General features: G+C 45.4%; 1 long non-coding RNA gene across 1 annotated transcript; it reads left to right on the top strand.

Moving 5' to 3' along the window:
• The first annotated feature begins 527 nt into the window (after window positions 1–527).
• LOC148684973 (uncharacterized) lies at window positions 528–21,020 on the top strand. Its single transcript, XR_015950943.1, has 3 exons — window positions 528–605; window positions 1,232–1,351; window positions 19,354–21,020. It is a non-coding gene; the product is annotated as an uncharacterized LOC148684973 (long non-coding RNA).
• The last annotated feature ends 80 nt before the right edge of the window (window positions 21,021–21,100 follow it).

The raw sequence follows: 21,100 nt of genomic DNA on the forward strand, positions 1-21,100 counted from the left end.
CCGCACCAGAAGTCGCACTGCAGCCATTTTGGAACTGGGCAGAGCAGCATCAAAAGTCGCTTCTGAGCATGCTCCGCCCAGTTCCAAAATGGCCACCGCGCCAGAATAAACCGGGGAAAACAAAAAAAAAATCCGTTTTTTCAGCTAGGAACAGCTGGAAAAACGGGGATTTCCCGGGGAAAACGGGAGACTTGGCAGCTATGCCAGGACCTCCAGACACACTGCCCAGGTTTGTGCCCCAGGGAGGTCACATTGGTGTGTTTGTAGAAACACCGTTTTGGCAGGGATGGAAACCGTGGCAGAGAGTGTTGAGTGAAGGCACCATGTGGGGTTCACAGTTGAAAACAGAGAACTGCCCTTGGCTAGAAGTGCACTCTGCTTGTTTCTGCTTCTGCTCAACCTGTATATTTGTAAATAAAGTAAATATTACAAACCGTGTCTCTCCTGGTGGTGCTGGCCCTTGAACTTTGTACCGCTCGAAGCGAGCAGTAGCCAGTAACAAATTTGTTGTATCTGCATTTGCATCTTCCTGACCTTCGCTTCTGCAGAAAGAGAGAAAAATAGGTTTCGGTCTTCAAAGCACGCTCAGAGAACATTCTTTTCCTGTGTAAGAATCCTGTAAGAATCCTGGGAGCTGAAGTTTGCTAAGGGCTGCCGGGAATAGCAATTCTGCCAGGGGGAATTATTTGAGGAAAAGAACGTCCTTTGAATTTGTATAAAGTTGCAGTCAGAATTTTATGTTGTGAACTGCCCTGTGATCTTCGGATATAGGGATATAGGATCAGTATACAGACTTAATAAATAAATAAATAAATAAATAGAAGAACATGCCAGGAAAACTTCCCCTATCTTTCATCTCCCTCTGTGCTCTTCCTAAATCTGATCTGGAGGGTTCAGGGTTCAGAATCCTTATGGGGGGCACATGCAGGGCGGAGATGGAGGGGAATTGCATCACACAAGTGGAATTTCTTGGGTGAAATGGGATGACTTTGTAGGATGCAACCCTCTATTACCTGCCTGTTGAAATGGTCGTCTTGTGGCTCATGGCTGTATTCAGAATCCCTCCCCACACCCCCTGGCCACCCTTTTCTCATACACATGTTTTAGTAATAGAAAACCAGACCATATGGGACTTGCCAGGACAGAAAACCCATTTTCTTCGGATCAAGCTTCCGAAGCCAACTGATTGACATCCTTCTTATGCTTTTGTATCATTCCTGATGCATTACAGCAGCCGTCCAGTTTGGGGGAAAGGAGGCCTCTCCAATAGTTGCTAGTTAGTCACTGAGTGTCTCGTGCCACATAACAGACAAAGCTGATGCTCAGGACCGAAGCACAGTGGAAACTCTAAGTAAGTGGATGTGTAAGTAAACAACATTTTACAACTGAAAATCTGGGTTGTTCTTACGCTTTTGTTTTTTCATGTTGTTTATTTTAATGTGGAAGTACATAGCTAATGACAAAGTTGTCCTGTATGTTGTTAACTGAAAAATCAACTAAGAATTTTGGGGCATGGGGAGAGAAACAAAATAGTAAGCTGGATAGATTCACAGTTCAATATTTAGGCTATGCAGACTTTGCCGTGCTGCGTTTTAAGCTGCTTGTGTGTATGTAGCCTTAGAAGTTCCACTGTGTTAAATACCTCTGTGAAAATGTAGCTGGGACACTCATTCTCTCGTGAAGCATGGATGACGAACTGCTTCTGGAGGGCCAGAACAAATTGCGCCCTTCTGACCTGCCAGCCGAATGCTCAGTTTCTTTTTTACCCACAGACATTTGTGTTTCCTTTAATGCTTCCCAATGATGACATGGCGTTTTGTTTACTTTGATTAGAGTGATGTTAGATCAAAGCATATGATGGAATCCAGTCTCAATATGCGATATTTTAACAGCATCTGTCTGGGGCATTAGGGGAGGCATAGGACCTCTGGTGATGGGCACGTCATGCACCTTCTCAGGTATTTTGTCCACCTTTGGTCCCCACCTTAAAGTTACCAGATTTTTTTCAACGAATCTGGGGACACTTTTCAACTTCAATGGATTTTGTATGGGGACTGATTTGTAAATCCAGGGACTGTCCCTGGGAAATGGGGACGTCTGGTAACCTTACCCCATCTTGCATTCACCTCTCACCTGTGGCTCCCAGAAGATGGCACCATGCGACAGCAGTCACACCCCGGGAAATGGCTTGAGCTAGCTGGCTAAACTAAGTGAGCGTAGCCAATGGGTCTCAAACCCTTGGTGAGTTAGGGACTATGGGAATGTTCAGGGAAGCAGGAGAGGATATATTGTTTATTAATATCCTTCCTAACTTGCGCTAGCAAGTTCCTTTACTTAGCAGACTTTTACATCCCCCTTTAAACGTACAGCGGGTAGCTGGTTGCAGGTTTGTGTAAGCCTCTCACTATCATACAATTCAGTATTAAATTGTATGTTCCTGGTAGGTTCCCTTTTATCCCTCTTAAAAGAACAAGCACATGACAATCTTATTTAAAGTCATTAAAAGAAGTTTATTCACAGCATCAGTTCTCAGTTGGATCCCTGAAGATAGACTTAGTTACAGATATGTGAGTGCGGATCTACCCCATAGGGAGGAATTATCCCACTGCCTGTGCTAGCTAGCAGAGCACACCTAGCTAAAAAGCTGGTCCAACAGCAGATGGAGTCAAAAAGAGAGAGTGTGTGCTGCGTGTCTTGTCCTTTTGTGTTACCTGGACAGGTAAGGTCACACCCACCTCTAGTCACATTCAAAGGAAGTATGTCCCAGCCAGGAGGAAACAGGAAGTTTTCGACTGGCTGAACCAAACATTCCCCTGCATGTCCACTCTAGGAAAACAAGGAATGTTGTACTTGACTGCTACTTATGTATCACATCCCACAGGGACTTTCCCTGCATGCCAAGACAGGCTCCAGGGGATTGAACAAACAAGACCAATAGTTGACCCAACGGTCAAGAAGGCAGTTTCTGCACATGCTGTAGAGGGAAACAAGGGGCAGCCTCGAAACAAGCAAAAGAGGGTTGTTGTTTTTTAAAAAAAACAAAACCCCACATTCTAATGCATCACCTAAATCAAAACACTAACCACAATTGTTTCCCACAATGCTATCACTTCTAAATGTTTTGCTCCTACCAAAATCGAATCATGAATCCACATTTTAATCCACAACCAACCCATGCACTAGTATATTGACTGCACAAATAAAGCTTTTATCTAATGACCCAGAGTGGCTCATTTGTTTATTTCTATGTAAGTCAATAGACTGAAAGTTCTAGTCTTGGGATAAAATGTTTGAATGTTAATAACATCATTGCCTTCCCCGCCTCACAAATGCAAACAACCCCCACTGCAGCCAACCATAGACAACCAACCACACCCTGACCCCCAAATACCTCTCACTACCAAGGAAATGTAATAAATGAACATACCTGCCAAGTTGCTGTCGGAGAAATAAGGGACCGGGCCGAAAGTAGCAGACCGGAAGTAGCACTGCCGCCATTTTGGAACTGGGCGGAGCATGCTCAGAAGTGACTTTTGATGCTGCTTTGCCCAGTTTCAAAATGGCTGCTGCACCAGAAGTCGCACTGCAGCCATTTTGGAACTGGGCAGAGCAGCATCAAAAGTCGCTTCTGAGCATGCTCTGCCCAGTTCCAAAATGGCTGGTTTATTCCCAGAATAAACCGGGGAAAAACTGAAGCGTTCATAAACTGAAGCGAACTTTCCCATTGAAAGTAATGGAAAGTGGATTAATCTGTTCCAGACGGTCCGCGGAGTACTTAAACTGAAGCGTTCATAAACTGAAGCGAACTTTCCCATTGAAAGTAATGGAAAGAGGATTAATCTGTTCCAGACGGAGTACTCAACAACCTGAAGCATACTTAACCCGAAGCATGGGTGTAATTGGTTCCGGAAGTCTGTTCATAAACTGAAGCGTTCATAAACTGAAGCAAACTTTCCCATTGAAGGTGCTACTGAAGGAATTTTTTTATTTTGCTTCAACTCAGACCAACACGGCTACCTACCTGTAACTTTCCCATTGAAAGTAATGGAAAGTGAATTAATCCGTTCCAGATGGGTCCGCGGCGTTCGTAATCCGAAAATTCATAAACCGAGGTGTTCGTAAACTGAGGTTCCACTGTTTGCAAACAACATAATCAGTTATTTTGAAAGCAGATGAACGGACATTGCACATTTGCAGAGTAAGAGGTGGGTGAAATGTTGAGTAAACTTGTTGGATGCTGGAAAGAGACTGCTTTTGGCAGAGCAAACAGACCACAATGTTGAAGTAACCATGGAGCCCAGTGAGGTGTTCCAGATTACAGTTCCAGGAGAGCAAAACAAGAGAACATTCAATATTCAGAACCCAAATAATGCCATGCAGCAGAGACTATTCAAATCAGTTATTCTAAATCGGTGAATCCGATAAGAAATCCGGTTTTATAAATCAGCTGCCCCAAAGGCTTTCTCCCAAATTATGTCTCCATTCGCAAGCAAGCCTCAAGGATCAAGCTTGCTTGCTAGGACCTTTTAGAGCAGGTGTGGCTAGACTATGGCTCTTCCAATACAGGTACTGTTGGATTCCAACTGCCACCAGCCCAAGCTAGCAAGGCCAACGACAGGGATGATGAGAACTACTTCTTGGTCACATTAGAACAGTAACGGGGAACATGAAGCCATAGAATCATGGAATCATAGAATCATAGAGTTGGAAGAGACCACAAGGGCCATCCAGTCCAACCCCATGCCAAGCAGGAAACACCATCAAAGCATTCTTGACATATGCCTGTCAAGCCTCTGCTTAGATAATGCCTCTGCTTAGATAAAGCCCTCTAGATAATGCTAGACTCCAGCTCCCATTAGCCCCAGCCAACATGACCTATGGACATGGAAGATGGGACTTGTAGTCCAGTAATCTCTGGATAGCTGGCGGTTCCCCACTATTGCACTGGAAGGCAACAGAATAAGTGGAACAGAATGTTGGGAACTGCCTTTTGCATAAAGAGCAATATGGTTTTTTTGTGATGGTGATGATGATTGCAAAGATGATTTCAGTTGTTGTAGACTGCCACGGAAACCTGCAAATAGGCTAGGAGATGGGGACATATAATTTAAAACAACATGAAAATAAATAATGAGCATGTTTCCTATACAAAACTGAAATTAATGAGCACCATGCGAAAGCCTAGCTCCGTGAATTTCAATAGATCTCTCATATGGGGGCAGCTCCAAATGAGTCGCGCTAATTATCTCCAATCCAAAGGCAGCATCTTTGAAGCATCTAAACGGAATATTGACTGATGTAGCCTGGTAACCTTCCTATGGGAAAGTTATGTAATTCTAAAGTGCTCATCTCATTACTGCTGTGTGCCGCTCAGTGAACAATGCAAGGGCCATTATCCCATCCCTCTTATGGCAAACATTATTTGACATTTCGCCCTCGTCTTCTTCTTTTTTCAGTAAAGAAGAAAAAAAGCCACCCACACCAACATTTACACTTCATAGATTATTTTCATATCTAAGGACCCCTGACCGTTAAGTCCAGTCGTGGACGACTCTGGGGTTGCGCGCTCATCTCGCTTTACTGGCCGAGGGAGCCAGTGTTTGTCCGCAGACAGTTTTTCTGGGTCATGTGGCCAGCATGACTAAGCCGCTTCTGGCGAACCAGAGCAGTATACAGAAACGCCGTTTACCTTCCCGCTGGAGTGGTACCTATTTATCTACTTGCACTGTGACGTGCTTTCGAACTGCTAGGTTGGCAGGAGCAGGGACCGAGCAATGGGAGCTCACCCCATCACGGGGATTCGAACTGCCAGCCTTCTGATCGGCAAGCCCTAGGCTCTGTGGTTTAGACCACAGCGCCACCCGTGTCCCTCATTTTCACATGTACCCAGGTATAAATTTGAATTGTGTGGACATTGGCCTGCCTTGAAAGACCAACTGGTGGGGTGGATCTGCCTGGGATAGGGTCCTGGCAGATGGGTCACTGTTTCCTACTGGGAGGGAGTGGAGTGAGGTCAGTAGGGTGCAAAAGCACCACCAGGAGCTCCAGATTGGCTCCACCATTGTGTTGGATCTCTGCACTGCCTCCCCTTTCCCTCCCAGTAAGCAACAGTGACCCTCCTGCTGGGAAGTTAGAGTTGTACCTCTGCCTCACCCAGCAAGCCATTTCTAGATACATGTGCATGCAACACAGGCTGTATTTCACAGACCAATATCCTGATTCTTTTTCCTTCTGTATCTAACGTTCCAGGAGTGGGCCAATTTCCCTACCCTCGTTTGCTTGTTTTGTTAGAGGCTAGGTATCATGGACCACAACACTCTGTTCCTGTGCAAACATAGTAGGGTATGCCACTATACCAGGCACGTCCAACAGGTAGATCGTGATCTACTGGTAGATCACTGGACGTCTGTGGTAGATCACTGGCTTTCCTCTTTCCTAAAAATTTCCTACACAATTTAGACCTGAACCCCTAAAATATGGGCCTTCCTCTTCCCTAAGAAAAGCTCAACAAATTTGACCTGAAGCCCCCAAAAGGAGGTAGATCACTGCCAGTTTTTAACACTGAGAGTAGATCGCAGTCTCTTGGGAGTTGGCCACCCCTGCACTATACCTTTGTGTTGCTCACTTCTTGCCGCCATCCACTTATTTGCTACCTAGAGGAAGGACTGCAGGATTCACCGTGCCTTACAGTCTACTCTGGAACAGGGCTGCTGCCAAATTCCGATTCTGCTTGGCATTTCCAGCCAGAGACCTTCCTAATGTCCCATCCAGCATTGACTAAAAATAGTACAAAGCCCCTAGATTGTCAATGTTCCGTTGGCTGTCATCGGCTCCAGCAAAGAACTTACTCCATGTTCTCATGGGACCAACACATGCTCTGCCTTATGGGCAGGGATACCTTGCTTCTGACATCATGATATTGTGACTTTCCCAGACCTGTCAGTCATTAGCCAATAATACTGAGTGGGACGGTAAGGAAACAAACAACGTTGCGTCATGACACACCCTTTTCTCTAGAGGGCAAAGCAGTTCATGAAACAATTCATCCCAGCCAGATACCCTGTTTCTCTGAAAATAAGACGTAGCCATAAAATAAGCCGTAGCAGGATTTTTTAAGCATTCAATGAATATAAGCCATACCCTGAAAATAAGACATAGTAATAGGCGCAGCAGCAATGCCGGCCGCAGCAGGAGAAGGAGGGGGAAAATAAGACATCCCCTGAAAATAAGCCATAGTGTGGTTTTTTTGAGGAAAAATAAATATAAGACAGTGTCTTATTTTCGGAGAAACACGGGTAGTCACCATGCAGCAGTAGTAGCTGTGCCATAATGTAAACGATGTTTGCCGCTGCAATTGCTGCTGCCCAGGATATTTCCTGTGGCCTGGCATTCTGCTGCTTCCCTCTCCCCAGCCTCCCTGTGTACTTTCTCCGCTGCCTGCCTGCCTGCCTGTTTGCTTGCTTGCTCGCTCTGAACCTTGGGATAATTGCATGCTGTTCTCAGAACTCTAAATCAAATCATGGCTCCTGTGAAATGAAGTTTTCTGGATGCAAAGAGCTCCTGGCTTCATAAATCATAGCCTGTTCTTGGACATTGCTCACTCGAGGGAAGTCACCAAAGGTCACTCTCTGCTGCTGCCTCCCAGCGGCTTGCAATTACCCTTCCTTACTATCAAAGCCATTTGAATGCTGCTAATCTAATGGGCATCTCTTCCTCCTTGTGCTCAAAGGGCGCGGCTTGGCCATCAAAATGTGTTTGTCCCAGCCTCCCCACCGTAGGTCATTCTTTGTTCTACCCTGCTTTTTCTTTATTAATGTAATATTTTTAGGAGACATGTTTCTTACAGACCTTGACTACTGTTTTCTCCCAGCTGTCTTGTCACATAGACAAATGACAGTGGCTCCTGTTTTGCAGATGACGGGGGAAGAGGGATGAAATGAAGGTTAAGAGTGCCAACTGCTCAAGGTACGGTTGCACAAAGTGCATCCAAACGATTCCACCCCCCATCGTTCTGCCCGGACACTGAGGTCCAGTACAGAGGGCCTTCTGACGGTTCCCTCGTTGCGAGAAGCCAAGTTACAGGGAACCAGGCAGAGGGCCTTCTCGGTGGTGGCGCCTGTCCTGTGGAACGCCCTCCCATCAGATGTCAAAGAGAAAAACAGCTACCAGATTTTTAGAAGACATCTGAAGGCAGCCCTGTTTAGGGAGGCTTTTAATGTTTAATTGTTTTATTTCATTTTTCTGTTGTAAGCCGCCCAGAGTGGCTGGGGAAACCCAGCCAGATGGGCAGGGTATAAATAATAAATTATATTATTATTATTATTATTATTATTATTATTATTATTATTATTATTATTATTTCCATCTTGCTTAAAAGCTGCATCACATGTTCAAGAAACCTATCCTCAAAAATAGATAGGCAGCTTCTGAAAAGGTAGGGCTTTCCCAATTCTTATGTGCTAGTTTCATGCCAGCATGATTTATTTAGCATTGTTCTTCATTCAAATGTGCAGAGACTCGTTTTATTTGCTTATGGTTCCTGACTGAACAGCTGCTGTGCATCCATTTGGTCTAAGTGATGCTCATCACAGACCCCCATTCAAAGCAAGAAGTAGTCAGCTATTGTACATGCATCCACTCTAACTAGTGTTCATTATAGTTCCCTCTCAAATTGCTGACTGACTTCTTATTGGGCAAAGTGCAAGTCTAGTGGTCATCCGAGGGGCCAAACTAGACTTGATATTAAGCATTTGACTTACCCTTGTGTGTTTGATGCTGGTTTGCTAAGGGCATTTCCAGACTCTTGCTATTTTCATATGGGACTCAGTCACACACCAGGAAATTCAGGTTATACAATTATAGTCGACTAGGAGCTCTTACGCAACAAACCCACTTCCCCAAAATATCAGACTTCCTGAGATAAGGAACCTGATAGGGAGATGCAGTGGGAAGTGTGGGTTGACCCTGGCCTTGACACAAATGTTATCTAACTTTGCTGCAAAAAATCAGAAGGAAAGGTCCTTACACAGCCAGCATCATCTAATCTCCCTGCAAACATATATCAGCAGGAATGCTCAATAAACGGGTTGCCTGGAAGCGCTCTAAATAGCAGTCACTGCCCAAAGGAGGCTGATCTGGATCAAGGCCATGGTATTTGGGGAAAGGGGGTTTAACCCTTTGCCTGCAATGTGGTCCCGATTCAGATCACCTCACCCTCCTCAGCTGCTATTTGCCCCCAAGGAAAGCTGCCAATGAGTGCCACACAGTTTTCCTTTGAGCACAAATAACAGCAGTGGGGGAGGGGGTGAAGCGGGAGAGAATCCAGATTGAAACCATGGTAGAAAAGGGTTAAAGTCCTGCTCCCCACAAGCTATGGTCCTGGTTGAAAGTGACTTCCGTATCCAATTTTTTTTTTCTGGGGGGAAATAGGGGGGTGCATACACCTAAACATTTTGCGAATCTAAGTTTGGCCTCATTGAGGGGCAGTATTTCAATATGAGTAGGAAAATGAGAGTACCCCTAAACATTTTTTTAGAGAGAAAAAGAGCACTGTTCATAACCCTGGCTGCTAATTAGCAAACAAAACTCAGTTCTGAAAGACCCAGTCACAAGCTTGACATCATCCCTATTTTGGCACATAGTTCCAAACTACTCAGTCATAGGCTAAGGCACTTTCCAGGTCACATGTTGTACAAGTCACTGTCTCCCATCCTTCCTGCCCCCCCCCAGCTCCTCCTTGGCAGACCCATTGTAACTTCTGCTTGCTATATGTGGGACACTTATTCATAGCAAATATTTTCAAGCACATGGCTGATGCATGGAATTGCACCGGTGTCTTTAAAGTGTAACATGAGCTTTGAGATGCAATTATGTTATAACCTGCATAGATTTGGATAAATGCTATAGAGTCAGATAAGCAGGAAAACGTGTTTAAGAGCTCACCCTACCTATTTACTGCTGACGTTGACGCAAGAAAAGGCTTTAAAATCTTCTGACGAAATGCAACATGACAGAAAAGGTCATGGACCAGTTTCCAAAGAGCACTGATAAGATGCTTTTACCTTTTTTTCCAGGTGTCTACATAACCAGATCCTCCTCTTAACACTGTTCTAAGTGGGTCCAGTAGTTCCTCCGTGCAATAAACCTTGCCATAATAGCGTTTCATCTTTCCATTTCATCAGCTTCCTCCAACAGAGGGAAAGCTCAGAACAAAGCACACCTGATGAAGTTTGACTTCCTCTGGCAGCTGGTCCCACCATAAACCCTTTTGTTCAAATGCTTCTCGGAGACCTCTTTTAACGAAATGGAAAAGGAAAAGAGGAAACTCACTTGGGGATTTCAACAAATTACAAAATGTCTTGAGGCAAGAGTGGATTTACTTACAGAACTGGCAGTAAATCCATTTGTTCACTCTCATCTGAAAGAGAGAGCAAGAGTGAGCTCTTCTGCCTTTACTTGTCAAAAGGGAAAGATCTGGGGGCAGATGGAAATGCTTTCTGACTCTTGTTTTAAGTAATGAAATCTTTGAAAAAGCAATGCCAAGCATTTCATGGCTACATTTAGGGGAGAATTTGAAGTGTTTTAATTCACCTGAAAAAATTTCTATCCTAATCGCATTCTGAAAAAGGAACTTCAACGTCCAAGGTCACATATGTCTTTTGGAAAAAAGGTTATTCTGAATAAAATGTTCATTTATGTCTTTTCCATTCCCTCTTGCACTGGGCTTGCCATCTAGATCGCTAAGTGGCCAGTTTGGCCCTGTTGATTGGGCCCTGTGGGTCTCCCCAGCATGGGTGTAGCCAGGATTTTTGTTGGGGGGGTTCCTAACTTGCAATTGGAGCATCTTTATAGTGACCATTCACAAAGCTACCATGGGGGAACTATAAACCCTGCCAGGGCTGGCGCGTCCATTTAGGCAAACTAGGCAGTTGCCTAGGGCGCCAAAATGGAGGGGGCGCTGGCTAGCCTGCCGGGGGGGGGGAGGAAGCCTGCTCTTGCAAGAGGTGGCGGCAGGATGAGTGCCCTGAAAGGAGCGCTTTCGGGGCACTGATCCTGTCGCCACCTCCCGCAAGACCAGCCTTCCTTCCCCCCTCTTTTTCTCTCTCCCTTCTTTCTCTCTCTTACCCACCCTTTCCTTCCTTCCTTCTCTTTCTCTTTCTCTTTTTCTCTTTCTCTTTCTTTTCTCTTTCTCTTCCCTCCCTCCCTCTCTTTGGCTATTTCCCTCTCACCCCCTCCTCCCTCCCTCCCTCCCTTATCCTCTCTCTCTCTCTCTCTCTCTCTCTCTCTCTCTTTCCCTCTCACCCCCTGGGGGGCGCCAGAAGGTGATCTCGCCTAGGGCGCAAAAAACCCTAGCACCGGCCCTGAACCCTGCTTTGGTTGTATGTAAACCTGTGCTTAATTATTGGGGCAAATGCAGCCAATCCCGCTGAGTGTACACATCTATTTGAACAGCAGCTTGTTCTTTTTAATGTGATCCATTTCCCCCTAGCACTGCAAAGCTTGTTTTAGAACAGCCCGTGACTTGCTGCTCCATCCTGGCGCTGTCACGCTCTTGCTAAGGGCTGGGAGCTGGACTTGTCGCAGGTGTTTTGAATGTGGAGGCCTTGGGCACGACGACTCCAAATCTGTCCTTGACTCATTCTAGCCAGAATAATCTCTTCCTCTTAGGTTGCGGAGAAGAGGAGGAAGGCATTCAGATAAATGCTTTCAAAAAGAGAGAGAGGGAGAGGTAATGAAAGCACTGGCTGAAGCCCAAGGCCTCAGCCTTTTGGCTGGGCAGCTGTGAGTGCCATTGAGGGACTCTTGCCTTAATGCAATCCAGCTCAGACTGGATCTGAATGGGTCCAGCTGCAACCGTGTCCTCTTCTCCAGAGCAGGCCACAGGGCCAAGGTTTCGGTGTATTTAACCAAAGGGATGATTTGGCACCTTCTCACCCCACTGGAGTCTCACCTGGTGCCTTTCCTATCCTTGCCACAGATATCTTTTCAGATTTGCCTAGTGGATTGAATTAAATTGTGTGGTCTTGTGTGAGTGCCTGGAGGCGGTTGGAGGATGGATGGCGGCTAACAGATTGAGGTTGAATCCTGACAAGACAGAAGTACTGTTTGTGGGGGACAGGAGGCGGGCAGGTGTGGAGGACTCCCTGGTCCTGAATGGGGTAACTGAAGGACCAGGTGCGCAGCCTGGGAGTCATTTTGGACTCACAGCTGTCCATGGAGGTACAGGTCAATTCTGTGTCCAGGGCAGCTGTCTATCAGCTCCACCTGGTACGTAGGCTGAGACCCTACCTGCCTGCAGATTGTCTCGCCAGAGTGGTGCATGCTCTAGTTATCTCTCGCGTGGACTGCTGCAATGCGCTCTACGTGGGGCTACCTTTGAAGGTGACCCGGAAACTACAACTAATCCATAATGCGGCAGCTAGAGTGGTGACTGGGAGCGGCTGCCGAGACCACATAACACCGGTCTTGAAAGATCTACATTGGCTCCCAGTACGTTTCCGAGCACAGTTCAAAGTGTTGATGCTGACCTTTAAAGTCCTAAACGGCCTCGGTCCAGTATACCTCAAGGAGCGTCTCCACCCCAATTGTTCTGCCCGGACACTGAGATCCAGCTCCGAGGGCCTTCTGGCGGTTCCCTCATTGCGAGAAGCCAAGTTGCAGGGAACCAGGCAGAGGGCCTTCTCGGTGGTGGCGCCTGCCCTCCCATCAGATGTCAAAAAGAAAACAGCTACCAGATTTTTAGAAGACATCTGAAGGCAGCCCTGTTTAGGGAGGCTTTTAATGTTTAAGAAATTAGTGTATTTTAATGTTTCTTTTGGAAGCCGCCCAGAGTGGCTGGGGAAACCCAGCCAGATGGGCGGGGTATAAATAATAAATAAATAAATAAATAATAATAATAATAAAATTAGGCATTATGAGACTGGCTTCACCATGCCTAGTGTGGCACAATCATAGGCTGGAAGCAACGTGTGTGAGGTCGGGAGGCTGCAGGAGGCTGCTTCAACCCTCCTTCCCCTCCTTGGCAAGAGGAGAAGGAGCTGGCCACAGGAGCCACAGCACACCATGGTAGGCCCCCAGCACCTACCATGGGTAAAAGGGCTCAGCCCCCAGGAGCCATACCAGCAGTAGCACAAAGGCACTTTGCAGGAGGGCCTGAGGGAAGAGGAGGAGGAGGACCATTGAGAGCAGACACCCCCACCAAGCCCTGCACTTTCTCATCTGTGGGTTATTCCACTTAAGAACTTCATTCCTTCTTCTGCATCAGATAAAAGGGACTTGTAGCATAATGTTGCTTCTATTGCTTGAAATATCAACAACCTCAGATATGCAGATGACACAACCTTGATGGCAGAAAGTGAGGAGGAATTTAAAAACCTTTTAATGAGGGTGAAAGAGGAGAGCGCAAAATATGGCCTGAAGCTCAACATTTAAAAAAAACCAAGATCATGGCCACTGGTCCCATCACCTCCTGGCAAATAGAAGGGGAAGAAATGGAGGCAGTGAGAGATTTTACCTTCTTGGGCTCCTTGATTACTGCAGATGGTGACAGCAGTCACGGAATTAAAAGACGCCTGCTTCTTGGGAGAAAAGCAATGACAAACCTAGACAGCATCTTAAAAAGCAGAGACATCACCTTGCCGACAAAGGTCCGTATAGTTAAAGCTATGGTTTTCCCAGTAGTGATGTATGGAAGTGAGAGCTGGACCATAAAGAAGGCTGATCGCCAAAGAATTGATGCTTTTGAATTATGGTGCTGGAGGAGACTCTTGAGAGTCCCATGGACTGCAAGAAGATCAAACCTATCCATTCTTAAGGAAATCAGCCCTGAAATCAGCCCTGGAAGGACAGATCGTGAAGCTGAGGCTCCAATACTTTGGCCACCTCATGAGAAGAGAAGAATCCTTGGAAAAGACCCTGATGTTGGGAAAGATGGAGGGCACAAGGAGAAGGGGACGACAGAGGACAAGATGCTTGGACAGTGTTCTCGAAGCTACGAACATGAGTTTGACCAAACTGCGGGAGGCAGTGGAAGACAGGAGTGCCTGACGTGCTCTGGTCCATGGGGTCACAAAGAGTCGGACACGACTAAACGACTAAACAACTAAACAACAACAACATTGCTTGTAGGCTCTGGCAACGACCTTCTGTAAAACTGCCTGTTTACATTGAGAAGGCTGGTTCATTTTTATTTTATGTATAAAATATCATAAAGGTATTCATCACAGTGGTTTACAACGATACAAAAACATTGTGTGCCGTTGGATATTCCTGCTCACTTAAATGAAATAAAAATCTCTGGTTGAAGCTGGAAAACGTTGCTATCGTACAATTTGAAAAACCAGCCCCAACATAATCTATCTGCACAGGAACCAGTTTTCCCCAGATTGTTTATAAGTGGCAGAAAAGCCAACCTCTCACTGACGTTCTACAGGATGAACAGATGATTACTTGTCAGCATGGACAGACTCAGTATAATGAGAAGGCTTCTCCTACATACGCATTTGGCAGAAACACGATCATTTAGAGCAGGGGCTGGGAACCTGTCACCCTCAAAAGTTATTAGATTACAGCGCCCGTAATCCCTGACCGTTAGCCATGTCCACAATGTCTGGAGGGCCAAAAGGTTCCTCATCCTTTGATTTTGAAAAAGCCTCTATAAAGAGCCCTTATGTAGGAGAGAATTGCAGGTGGACTTGGGAGGTGGGAGAGTTGGGTGGAACATCAGTGGCAGGAAGCAGGCCACAGGAGTGAAACCAGTAGGTGTCCTGGCAAGAAGCATGAAAATAGATCTGGGAGTGAGCTTTTGAGCATCGCCACTTTTGATGGTCACCAGCGTTCACGAGGCTGGCACATTTAAAAACAAGTTGCCACAAGCATGCAGGGCGCAGCAATTTGCCCAAGATGTAGGAGTTGGAAGGGAGGGGAGAAACATGCAATATATGGCATGAAAACATCACCTGGAATCTTTTAACATTTGCTAGAGTATTACTGGCAAAGATCTGGAAAAATAAACACTCATCAGAAGAGTGAAACTGACTCATACATGTTTAAACCAATCACATACCGATTTAGGAAGCTGGAAGGTTTTCAGACATTGTAAATTGTGCTTGGAGTTGTTGTTTTCTTCATGGAATGCCTGTATTGTTAAGGCAAACTTTGTATTCATCTAGTTACCTGTGGCGTGTTGAGAGTTGCTTGCAGGTGAGCAGGCAGAGAAGCTTTGGTAGATAAGAAGACAGCTATGTAGTTTTTTCAGACCATTGACGTGGCAATGTAGTTAAGAAAGAACAATGCATTAATACATTTTGTGGGGTTATTTGGTGGCAAGAGCATATGGTGGTTTTGGGTTTTTTTTGAAAAGTTAATTAAAAGATGAAAGAATGCTTTGATTTTCATAGATTCTGCATCCTGTCTTAGATATCCACTTAACATTCTTTGAATGTCATGTGTACAGAATAATGGCCCAGCTAAGTCCATAACTGTTCAATTGTCTATACAGTATATGAATAATCTCCTACATCTGTACCAATAAACTGCTCAAAAGTGATGCTGTCAATTCAGAAGTGCTGGGTGGATATGTTCCTATATATCACTGGCTAGAAAGGTCCGTCATGAGGAAAGGGAATTCTCTCGGGGGCAGGACTTTCCATTCTGGAGGTCAGCTCTGTGAGAGAACCCAAGACTGCAAAAATGGAAAAAGAGAAATTAAAAAGGCAATGACTCTGCTCTCTGCATAAATCTTCTCCTGCAGCAAAACATGCAGGTCACCTCCTTGCTCAGAAGAGAGGATAAGAATAGAATTGTACTGCGATACCTGGGCTCTGGTTTCTTGAAGGAAGTAGCCTCTCGTACACTGGGAGCTAATTTTGGGACTTAAACTTTGCAAGAGAGATGGGGACTTGAGTTCCCATGGCAACCAAAGGAGGGGGACCCTAATTGCTCCTCTTTCTGCCAGTTCCAGTATTGCTGATTGGAAGAGGAGGGTTGGTAAAATGAAAGGACAGTCTTCTGAGGTTGCAAATTATGCATTGAGGCTGGTGAATAGGGGGTGCAGCTAACTATATCACAGTGACGCAAGTTGTGGGAGTCCCAGTGCATGGCTCTCAGAGATTTTTTTTGGGGGGGGGTCAGAGAACACCTCCAGGGAGTTGCTGTTCTATCTATGCCCACAAAACAGGCATAAACCTGATATCAATAGCTGTCGTGTCTTCAACACACACACACCCAAGGACCCCCGGGAACTGAGATTTCTATTTAAAACCCCTTCACAAATTTTAGGGATGCTTGGGGAGAAGGAAATATCATTAAACTAATTCATCAAACAGAATCGGAATAAAAACAGACAACTGTCTCTCTGAAAATCAGGGGTCCAGATTTTTGCGGAAAGGGCTCAAAAACTCTATGGTGGCGGCAAAAGCACATGAGCAGTATTAGGGATGTGCCTCGAACATAAGATTTGGTTCAGGTTCTGCTTCAACACTCCAGAAAACAGCCTGAGTTACCTCTCACAAGTTGAGAGGCGGCTTCAACTGCCATCCTTAGGGAGCATAGCATAGCATTGCTCCCTTGTTGTTGTTGTTTAGTTGTTTAGTCGTGTCCGACTCTTCGTGACCCCATGGACCATAGCACGCCAGGCTCTCCTGTCTTCCACTGCCTCCCGCAGTTTGGTCAGACTCATGTTTGTAGCTTCGAGAACACAGGCCAACCACCTCGTCCTCTGTTGTCCCCTTCTCCTTGTGCCCTCCATCTTTCCCAACATCAGGGTCTTTTCCAGGGAGTCTTCTCTTCTCATGAGGTGGCCATATTGTTAATGCATGGCAGAAGTTCATGAACAGTTTATAGTTTTCACTTCTGAAGATGGGAGGTGCAGGTGTGGTTGCTTTGCTTTGCTTTGCTTTGCTTTGCAATGGGAACAGGGGTGTCTTGCCCATAGAGGCAAGTGGTGCAGGAAAGGGTGCCAAGTTCGCGCCAAGTTCTGGAGGGCATCTGGGAAGAGGCAGAGGCTGGACGCGGCATCCGCTCACCGCCCTCGTCCGCCACGCTGAAGCAGCGCCGCGCCTGGAGCCTCTGCCTCTTCCTCGCTGGAGGAGCCGCCATCAGTGCTGTAAAAAGCAGCTCTGGAAAACCAGGGGGGGCGTGGGGGTCTCTAAACCATGACGCTGGATCTCTGAACCATGGCGCTGGGTAGGCTTAAGACGGCCCTGAATGGAAACACCCAGCTTGTGCATTTTATCCCTTTTGAGTAATGAAGGATTCTGTTCCATAGGGAGATGAGGGGCCAGTTTGCTGTTTCTGTCATCTGGGCTGCCACTTTGCTCAATCCATTTCACATGTTAATAAATAAATTGCAAGGGAGACTTTAATTGTGTCTGATGGGAAGGAAATCAGGCCCTTCAGCTTGCAAGTGTGACTCAACAAGAGGGAAGGATTGTTAATTAAATGGGACTACATCAGCTGGGGCCAACTTTTGCAGTACTAGGAAATGAATGAAGCTGACATGCACTGTGTGGGACTGTGTCAGTCAGCCTAGAGATGTAAGCACTTTCCTTGCTTCCTTGACCCCTCCCATTAGCTTCAACCCATTCCAATGTAGCTGAAATGTATGCCAAACAGGTCCCTAATGTCAGTGTCGCTTGATGTTTTCCTGCACAGACTCCAAGAGGATGGTGGCTGTCTTTCAGAAAGACTCTCATTCATTTCAGTGGAGCTCCTTCCAGTGGAAGTTGTGATCTAGATTTTCAATTAAAGTACTTCTAATTCTAACTGAGAATCTGGGGCACAACCTCATTGAAATGAACATGAGCCGTGCAAGATTACTGGAAATATATATACTTTTAAAACCCTCACAATGTAACATAACTAGGGTAGAATCTAGACACATATTTTAAAAAGCTATGAAATACTTTTTTAAAAAAATGTTTTGAAAAATATATTGAATTTGCCTTAGCTCACCATTGCCATCTAGTGTCAGATGTGTATAATGCACACTTACAACATTTTATTTGCAGCTGTATAGCTGAGTCCTAGGTTGGGATGGAGGAGGTTGATGTTACAGATCAGGGGTCAGTAAACTTTTTCAGCAGGGGGCCGGTCCACTGTCCCTCAGACCTTGTGGGGGGCCGGACTAGATTTTTTGGGGGGAAATATGAACAAATTCCTATGCCCCACAAATAACCCAGAGATGCATTTTTAATAAAAGTACATATTCTACTCATGTAAAAACACCAGGCAGGCCCCACAAATAACTCAGAGATGCATTTGAAATACTGTAAAAGGACACATTCTACTCATATAATAACACGCTGATTCCCAGACTGTCAGCGGGCCGGATTTAGAAGGTGATTGGGCCGGATCCAGCCCACGGGCCTTAGTTTGCCTACCCATGTTACAGATAGTAGACAGTAAGTGACTATTACACTCGTGCAGCTTCCTTTGTGCAACTTAACAAGTTTATCTTTTGGTTTTTTTAAAAAATAATTTTTTATGTTTATATTGCATTACAGATATTGATGTTGTTGTTGTTTAGTCGTTTAGTCGTGTCCGACTCTTTGTGACCCCATGGACCATAGCACACCAGGCACTCCTGTCTTGCACTGCCTCCCGCAGTTTGGTCAAACTCATGTTCGTAGCTTCGAGAACACTGTCCAACCATCTCGTCCTCTGTCGTCCCCTTCTCCTAGTGCCCTCCATCTTTCCCAACATCAAGGTCTTTTCCAATGATTCTTCTCTTCTCATGAGGTGGCCAAAGTATTGGAGCCTCAGCTTCACGATCTGTCCTTCCAGTGAGCACTCAGAGCTGATTCCCTTAAGAATGGATAGGTTTGATCTTCTTGCAGTCCATGGGACTCTCAAGAGTCTCCTCCAGCACAGATATTGATAGCTATATCAAATATAATACAAAACCACCTACAAATATATTACAATGATTGCTCAGTTGCCCAACTGTCAATCTGCGTAAGATGATGGCTTTAGTGATTCACATTTGCACCCACTGCAAAGAATATACACCCTGGATTGTATGTTGCAGAATGGCCACCTTTATCTTCTGCATATAAAGGCAGCAGGCTACATGTGTGTAAAGCTCCAGGCATGTTCAGTCCTGAACAAACCAAACAATGGAACAGAAAATCTGCCAAGCGGAAGTGTTTTAGTATGATATATATTTTAACTATGTGCACTAAAAATAAAAATAAAATCAGGTAAAATACCAGTATTCTTAAAACGTTCACAAGGCAATATTTTTTGTCCAAAGCAGGGCTTAGAGAAAAGCAGCCATTTGGTAATCCTAATTTCTGGATTCTGCGGTAAATGAAATGATGAGTTTCTAATTGTGCTTTGCTTTCTCCTCTGTAGGAATGGACTGATCTGTGTGACGATGTGGAGTTTTTGACAGCAGTCTGCACCTCTCAGGACCATGTGACAGGTGCCATTTGAGATAGTTTCAGAGTAAGTACTTGGCTTGCCTGTCCTTTCTGTCATATCTTCATTTGGGGGGCCCCAAATGAGTGCTAAGTCAAAACTCATTTCCAGACCAGAGTTATTCCCTCTGAGATTTGCAGGGCTCCAAAGATTCAGCAGCAAAGCGGTTGTTGGGACATCTTTAGCCAGTGTTTTTAGCCAATGAGTGAAGTCAGACCTCCTCCAGCCCTATGAATTGCAGGCCTCTTGTTCCATTCGGTGACTCCATCCAGTCTGCCTTGCTGCCTGCTGTGCTTGGAACTCTCTCTCTCAACATCAGTATGATAGCACAACTGCGCTCTTCCTTCTCAAACGCTTCCTTAACCAGCCATCCTTTCTTCTGTCTTCCATTTTCCCATGGCCTGCTTTTAGACTACCAGTTCCTTCAGGCAGAGCTTGTTCTTCTTTACCCCTATGTTACTCTGTCAGGTACCATCTACGCACTGATGCCACAATACAAGCAACAATTTGGTGAACATCTAGCTAGGTCCTGGACAGTGGGGTAGCTGCTTCCCACTGCTGAGAAGAGATCAGAGAATGAAAGGATGGGATTAATTTATCTAACGCCTCTGCTCTGTCTTGCAGGCCCAGCGCACCCTTCACTGAACGTAAGTACCCCATAACATTTCAAATCCTGCTTTTCGTTGGGTTGTGTATTTGCTGTTGATTCCAACCATGAGCTGTTCTGTGAGCTGTTGATGGGCAGAAAGGCAGGGAATAAATGTGCAGACAAATAATTTTTAAAAAACACACAAATAAAAATATATTATAGAAGATTGGCTTCACGGAGGACAGGCTATATCAGGGGTCCCCAAACTAAGGCCCAGGGGCCGGATGTAGCCCAATTGCCTTCTAAATCTGGCCCGCAGACGGTCCAGGAATCAGCATGTTTTTACATGAGTAGAATGTGTCCTTTTATTTAAAATGCATCTCTGGGTTATTTGTGGGGCATAGGAATTCATTCATAATTTTTTTCAAAATATAGTCCGGCCCCCTGCTGAAAAAGTTTGCTGACCCCTGGACTATATGATATCCGATTGGTATACTATACTCATAGTGAGCTCATTGTCTGAGTCCTGGGTCCTTATGTAGCCAAAGCATCACCATCCATATACAACAGAGAGGTATCAGCAAGCTTGGAAGAACTCGTCTTTGAGAAAAATACCAAGAGGGCAATCATCATCATCATCATCATCATCATCCCTTAAGGGACTCACCATGCTCTGTGGCCATGCTATTGTGTGTGAGTTTGGATCGGAATGGAGTATTCTGACATTAGGCATAGCTGGCTGGCTGAAACATTCAACAGGAGCACTCCACACCGTAACATTTTGTTGGAGGTCCCACTTCTAGCCCCAGAGTGGCTGGGGCAACCAAGTCAGACGGGCAGCATATAAATAATAAAATTTGCTTTTTCTAAAAAATAAAAGATTGCTAAATAGAACCTTCTTGCCAAATAGCCCAGTCCTCTGTGTACCCGAAAACTGCAATGTCCTTTAAGTTCCATTCTACAGGTAGCTGCAGAATGAGTGTGCCCTCACTTAAGCAACCCTTAACCTCACTGAAAGGGGATTTCTTGTCCTCATCATCTGAATGAGAAGCACAAGAACTCTGGGTGTATGCTAATCCCTTTTATACACCC

The sequence above is a fragment of the Zootoca vivipara genome, chromosome 7 (assembly GCF_965207765.1).
Source record: "Zootoca vivipara chromosome 7, rZooViv2.hap1.1, whole genome shotgun sequence".
Lineage (NCBI taxonomy): Eukaryota > Metazoa > Chordata > Lepidosauria > Squamata > Lacertidae > Zootoca > Zootoca vivipara.